Here is a 6,812-nt window from a genome sequence, read left to right on the forward strand (position 1 = left end):
GGAGGAGAAAAGAGTGAACAAGCAGGAGAGAAAAAGCAGCCAACACTTTAGAAAGAGAACTTAAACTAGAGAGAGGGAGAGGAAGTCATACGGAGAGTACTTGTTTGACAGCAAGTTGAGAAAAGAGGTAGTCACAAGAGAAGAGCATCTGGAATGGAGGATGCTACCCTGAAAGAACATCAGAGCCTTATCTTAGATATTTCTAGACATTGTTTCTCCCTTTCTTTTACTTTTGATTATTTCTTAGTATTTTTTCTCTAACATTTCTCGTTGTCCTCTTCGACGCTTCCAAATAACTTTTTATTTTCTTCTGTCAAGACACATGATAGATACCTGCTATGTTGTCAGAAACACACCAACACCACAGTTTCTGGTGAGAATTTGCTGATCTCTCAAAATCAAGTTATTTTTCTAGAAAGTTTGATATATTTAAGTTCTTAGAAACTGTGTATGTTTTAAAAATCACTTGCCTTGCCTTTCTGGCTCATCTCTCTGCCCATCTGCAGCAGACAGACTGCCACTGATTTGAGTACCTGGGCCTTCCCTGGTCTATAATTTTTCAGCAATGCCCCAGGAAGACTTGCCTGAGCCTAAAACTCTGCTCTGTGTTTATGTGCATGTGTGTGCAAAATTTCATAGAAGAGAATAAAACCAAATACTGAAATAATTGATAAAAGACAATTTCCTTTCTCTGAATTGCTCTAGTATGATATCTATATTCCAATTATTCCTCACATGCATATATTTATCAGAATAGTTAATAGTTATTAGGATACTTTAATAGAAACTAACATCAGCAAAATTATGATGTTACTGTGAAGTAGTACTTCTCATATTGTATCAGATATATTTGCAAGAAAAACTTGGGGGAAATGTGAGCTAATAATTTCTGGAGCTGGGTCCATGTATATTATTTTACAATTTCAGTTCACACTTCAGATATGGTTTATTCTTCTAAAATGCTTTTTAAAAGGATTTTAGATAATATTCAGCATCCCAAAGCACTGTAGATATATCATCACCATTTCTGTTAATGATTAGCACAGCAAATGGCTGTAAAGTAACCCATTTAAAAAGAAATTCAGCTGCTTCATTAATAATAGTTGTTTCCTGCAGATAGAAGTCTACAACTTTAAAAGCTTTTGTGAAGATACAAAGAAGCAGAGAGGGTTTATCTTTAGCAATCCTAATGAAGGGGTTCAGTGAATATAAGAATTCTTATGTGCTGAGATTTGGAAGGGCCTAGAAGATAACCTATCTTTCTTATTATTTAAAGGAAGCACTTGTTACAGTGGAAAGTGTTTTTACAGAGAGGGGAAATATATCCCTTTCTCGCCATAAGAAATAATTCCACCTGCACTGCAACCTGCAAAAATTAACCTCCATATCACTCCAACTCATCTTTCTGCAAAAGCCTGCAAAAATGTGTCAAATCTTATCATTTCAAAGTGAGATTCTGTGATGAACCGTGTGAGGGTATTTCAGAAGAAACTCCTCATGGAAGACATTTGATATAATGCTCCTTCCAGCCTTGGTGGGATATTATCTTTCATGCCAGAATGAGTCGTGCCACAAATCATAACTCCAAGTATAACTCCCATAGACCCCTAAAGCGTAAAATCTTGCTAACATTTACTTCATTGCTTTACATACAGGGAAATAAAGCACTGAGATGTTAAGTGATCTGCACAGTATTGTGCACAAAGTGCATGCCAGAGAGTAGAAATTAAATCAGTTCCCCTGAACCCCGGGCCGGCAGCTTAGACTCATCATAAATCTTATTTAGTGCTGTATTTTGATTGCAGTTATGTGACCAAGTCCCCAAACCAGTGCCTTGCTTTCTGTTATTTTTATGACTTAAATAGCAAGCTCAGCTAGATTATGTCTTCCCCACCCCACAAATATCCTGCATACTGACTGCTAAGTTTGAGCTTTTGGATAAAATTTTGGCATGCATTTGCAATATGAAGATGCTTCAGATATATTCTTAGTGGAAAGGCATCTGCTAATTAGAACTAATTATGTAAGATGATGGTAATTAATTGTAGTGATTGTGCAACCATCAGGCATCCTAAATCGCTGGTAACACTTGACACTAATTTTTCCTCAGAAATCCTACTTTATTTTTACAATATATACAACTCATTTCCATAAGATGGAACTCAGTTATCTTTTTTTCTCATAAGATTGAGGCATGTAAGTTAATCATCCCACAAAAGTATATCTGAAATTTGCTATCAATGAAATGGTCATTTGACCAGAAATAAGGTATATTTGACTTCATTTCTGGTAATGCTTGGAGAGATTTCTCTGAAAAAGGGTATGAGCTTCCAGGTTAGTGTTCCTCAGGGGCTAGAGGCTCCTCTTTCAGTATTACTCCAACAGGTGCCAGATAGAAGTAATCTCTGCTTGGAAAAGTGGCTAATACTTCAGCTTTGGAATTGAGGAGATCCAGGTACAATTTCCAGTTACCAACTTCACACACAGACTTTGGGTGGGACACGTTGTCTTTATGTTTTAGTCACCTGTCTGTGTTATGGAGATCTTCGCACTCACTTACTCAGAAAACATATGAGGTAATTAAGAATCACACAAAGAGTTGAAAGGATAGTTATCTGTATTGATAGAAAGACGTACCTAGTAATTAGATAGAATAGTTGCAGTCAGGTATGTTTGCCCAGGCTTGTTGATACAGACTATGATAAGACAGACAACCAAGAAATATGCATAATCAAAAAAAAAAAAGTCTAAAAACCACAAAACCTTTTAGCAAGCAGTTTGCCACTTCTGTGGGTTTGAGATGCCTGTTGTCTGAGTATGGCCATGACACTAAGTAAACCTCATGGGTATTGAACCACTGCTTGGTGATCTTGTAGTCTCATACATCACATAAATGCAATCTCATTTTGCTGAGGGGAAGCAGAGATGAGTGCCACATTGTGCTCAAGCCTATGCAGCAGTTCAGAGAGTGATATAATAATTTAACACAGGTCTGAACCCCAGTTTTACTCTTCAATGTTTGTGCTGGACACTGCATTTCCCTGTCTTGCCTGTCAGATGATTGTGATAATCCCTACAAAAGTCCTTTGCCTCCAGATTGGTCCTTTCACCGTGACACACCTTCCCCTGCTTAGCCTGCTCTTTAAGTAGATGCCTTACAGACTTATGGAGATATTAAGAGCTAAATATCATCTGCTGTTTTCACAACTACCTCTTGGTCATTCTTGGCTAAAATAATTGGATTTATCATCACTTAGAAAGGAACAGGGTGATTAGGAGGCTAGGTGGCTTTTGTGCTTGCGGGGTCCACTGCTTCATGAGTTCATTTGCACAGAATAATACTTGGGAAGTATCTGCTGGCTGTGGTCTGTGAGCATCCTCCTTGTGCATCATTCCATATGGGCATGGCTTTAAACCACAGAAAAGGAACGCATCTAGAAGCTGACATTTGGGGATGTTTGTTTGTGGCTGGCTATGAGAATCATGTAAAATGAACCAAAAAACTTTCACTGGAGTACTTTAACTTCTTTCAGTTTTCTGCAACTGCAGAATACCAGGCTACTGCCAGTGTTTTATTCCTGCTCAGGGTCCAAGGTGTGCTAGCCAATAGTTGACACAGTGATGCAAGTGCCAGGGATGTAGCACTGTTAATCAGAGGAGAAGTCATGGTGTTGGGGTAGGTTCTGTATCAAACCCGATACTAAAATAATCTATCAGCCATATTCACTGCCCTGTATTTGCTCATCCTTTTTTATTAGGAAGGTTTTGCAGCATTTTTCCTTAACTGTACCCTGAAGAGATAAATGTTTAGGTTTGAAAGAGGCTCCAGCCTTGCCTAGTTTTGTGAATCTCTGAGCTATAGGAGGAAGACGTGTTTTCCTAGGGCAATCATAGGGTCATCGTGCTTTCTTCATTGTTACTATTTGCAATAGTAATACTCCTCTTCCTAGCTAAAAACTTGTGACTGATATATTTCCTTTCTCTTCAGAAAATTAAAACAAAAAAGGAAGAATTATTTAGAGTCATGCATAGTAGGTAAAAATGCTGTGAGATATATTTTATTCTTCAAAATAAAGCACATTCTAAAGATTGTATAAAAAAACATGCTTAACCACCTTAGAGCACTAACTGCAGCAGACTGTACAGCAAATTAAGCCCTGGAATTCATCACCAAATTTTAATCCCTTGAGGCCTGTCTAGCAGAGGCTAAGATGTGTGAAAAAGATGTTACTACAAGAAGAAAATATTATGATATATTGCTCTTTAATGCAGTAATCATTATGAAGTTATTCTCAGAACAGCTTTGCTGTCAGGCTGACTTTTTTACACTACAGTTTAGATGCTGCAGCAGACACCTACATTTAGTGAGTTTGGAGGAAAGGGAGAAAAGAGAAAAATGAAAGCTTGTAGAAAGTTCTGCAAAATGATGTTGTAAAGTAGATATTATATATCCATCTAACATGGCCTTACTAGACAAAGTCAGCTTTGGGGAAGAAGCCAGATGGGCTTTCATAAGTTTAATGGTTTCCATTATTACTTACCTGCATCCAGAGAGGCAACAACATTAGAGCTCACCACTAATACTCCTTTTGCTTTCATACACAGCATTCATGGGCACTTTTACTTATTGGAGGCATGTTCTTTTCCTTGTAGGATAAAGGTGGCATTTTGTTTTCAAAAAATGACTCTGTAAAGAAGAAAACCTGCACTGAAGACTGCTGATAGAATTTTTTATTTTCTTTCTGAACTGAAAAACTAAATTGAGCAACTAGAAATTGAGTTTGAATGAATGTGTTACCTTACTAGTGAAACTGTAAGCAGCATGTATTTACATGATCTAAGATTACACTGAGAAACTGTCACTGATGCTACAAAGCCAACATTTATTCTCAAGCAATGTTTTACTCTGCTAAAAGGAAGAAGAAAACAGTATTTCTGATACTGCTGTGAGAGGTCCATTTAAAAATGTTGGGTATTTTTAATTGTAGATATTCTTCCCGCTGAGCTGCAAGAAATTTATTACACACTGTCTTGTATTTTCAGCCAAAAGGAATTTGATAGATAATGTGGACGCTCTCAGTGTACTTTTTATCTTTGTGAATTTTTGGAGAATACATAAGAAACCATGAGAACAGAGTTGATGTCATCCATGTCTTTAAAAAGAAGGGAAAAGAGAAGCCGAGAAATTACAGCTTAATGTCAACTGCTGTAATATTTCTGGAACAAATTATCAAAAAATATAAGCACCTTAAAGAAAACAGTGAGATAAGTATGAGCCAACATGCATTTGTGAACAAAAAATTATGTCAAACAGTCTGTTTTCCTTTTGTAACAGGGCACAGGGGTTTTTGAGTGCAGGAGAAGTAGCTGATAATCATAAATCTTTACTTTAGTAAGGTTTTAAAACTCTCTCATATAAGCAACTACAGAAATACAGTTTTCATTAGATTTCTCTTGGCATACGGTGTACAGCTGAGACTGCGACTAAACTTAGGAAATTTTCAGACGATATAAAGATGAGCAGGATCTCAGGCAGACAGCAGGACAGAGACAGGATTTAAAATCATCACAACAAATTTAAGAAATAATTTAGTATAATCAGTTTTAAAAACTAAGTAGAAATAAGTAAGGACAAGGGTGGAATACTCCACTGAGGCTGGAATAATCAGTAATAGAGAACAGAGAATAACTGTTCAGAAAGAACTCTGCTGGAAGAAATTACTCTAGAGGCTGCAGTAGGTCAGGTGTGTCACGCTGCTGTGAAAATGGCAAATACCAAATGGAGTCTAGAAACAGGAGTATCCCCTGCAAGGTCTGTGAAGTAACTTTGCCTCTCTACATCACACTGGTGAGGTCTCAGAGTACTGTGTCTTGTTTGGACCTTAATGCTTAAGGAACTGTATGGAATAGGTGGGCACAGTCCACAACAAAATCAAGAAGAATAGTTGCCAAGCAAATGAGATCTGTGGACTGAACCTGTGTTACCTGTGAACCTTTCCGAGGAAGAGGTCAAGAGAGATATTCAGTCTTCATAGGCATCACAAGCAGTTGCAAAGAGGAATTGAAATCTGTTCCAGTCAAGGTGCCGTGCTCAAAGGAGGCATTATATTTAAGTGGGCATCTTAAATAAGATGAGGTGTAGAGCAAGTAAGATAAAAAAATATTGGCTGTAATGATCTTTAGCTGCAGGTTAGGAAAGCATGTCAGGAATGACACAGGGTGAAGAGATGATTTCATCCCTCTTTAAGTCCATTCTAGCTCTGTGATTCTGTGAAAACTATATTCCAGTGCACCAGAGTGGGCAGGGACACCTGGTTATTCCAGGACATCCCTTTCTTGTCGCTGTAGCTGAATAAGGAAGACAGGGTCACAGGCTGCAAGGCTACTGACACTGCTCTGTCCAGATTCTAAGGTGGCTACTACAACCTAAAACAAGCTTTGGAAGGGCTTCACCTTGCAACTTTTTTTTAAAGAAGATTTCCACACACACACACACCCTTTTTTTTTTGTTGTTGAAGAGGCACTCAGATTCTTCTGTAGAACCACTCAGTAGCATTTTAAGAGTATGGAACCCTGTTAATGGTTGATTAAACAAGAAACTGATAGTTGACCTTATTCAGTACCAATAACATAAACCTGAGTGAGATCCACATGATAGCATGAAGCATGAGCTATACTTCCAGGAAATACCCAGTTGCAACTTGAATTTTTGAAGATTTATCCTAATAAAGTTCTAATGTTTACTTTACACTGTGGAATAGTAACAATAAATACATGGCAAAAACTGCATCTTTCATATAGTGACCAGCAGG

The 6,812-nt window shown here is 37.6% G+C and overlaps 1 protein-coding gene across 1 annotated transcript in view; it reads left to right on the forward strand.

The window, feature by feature from the left end:
* EPHA6 (EPH receptor A6) overlaps positions 1-6,812 on the forward strand; it is a gene marked incomplete at its 5' end in the record, with an annotated part of 223,512 nt that overhangs the window by 163,961 nt on the left and 52,739 nt on the right. The window lies entirely within an intron of this gene.

The sequence above is a fragment of the Buceros rhinoceros genome, unplaced genomic scaffold, assembly GCF_000710305.1.
Source record: "Buceros rhinoceros silvestris isolate BGI_N320 unplaced genomic scaffold, ASM71030v1 scaffold405, whole genome shotgun sequence".
Taxonomy (NCBI): domain Eukaryota; kingdom Metazoa; phylum Chordata; class Aves; order Bucerotiformes; family Bucerotidae; genus Buceros; species Buceros rhinoceros.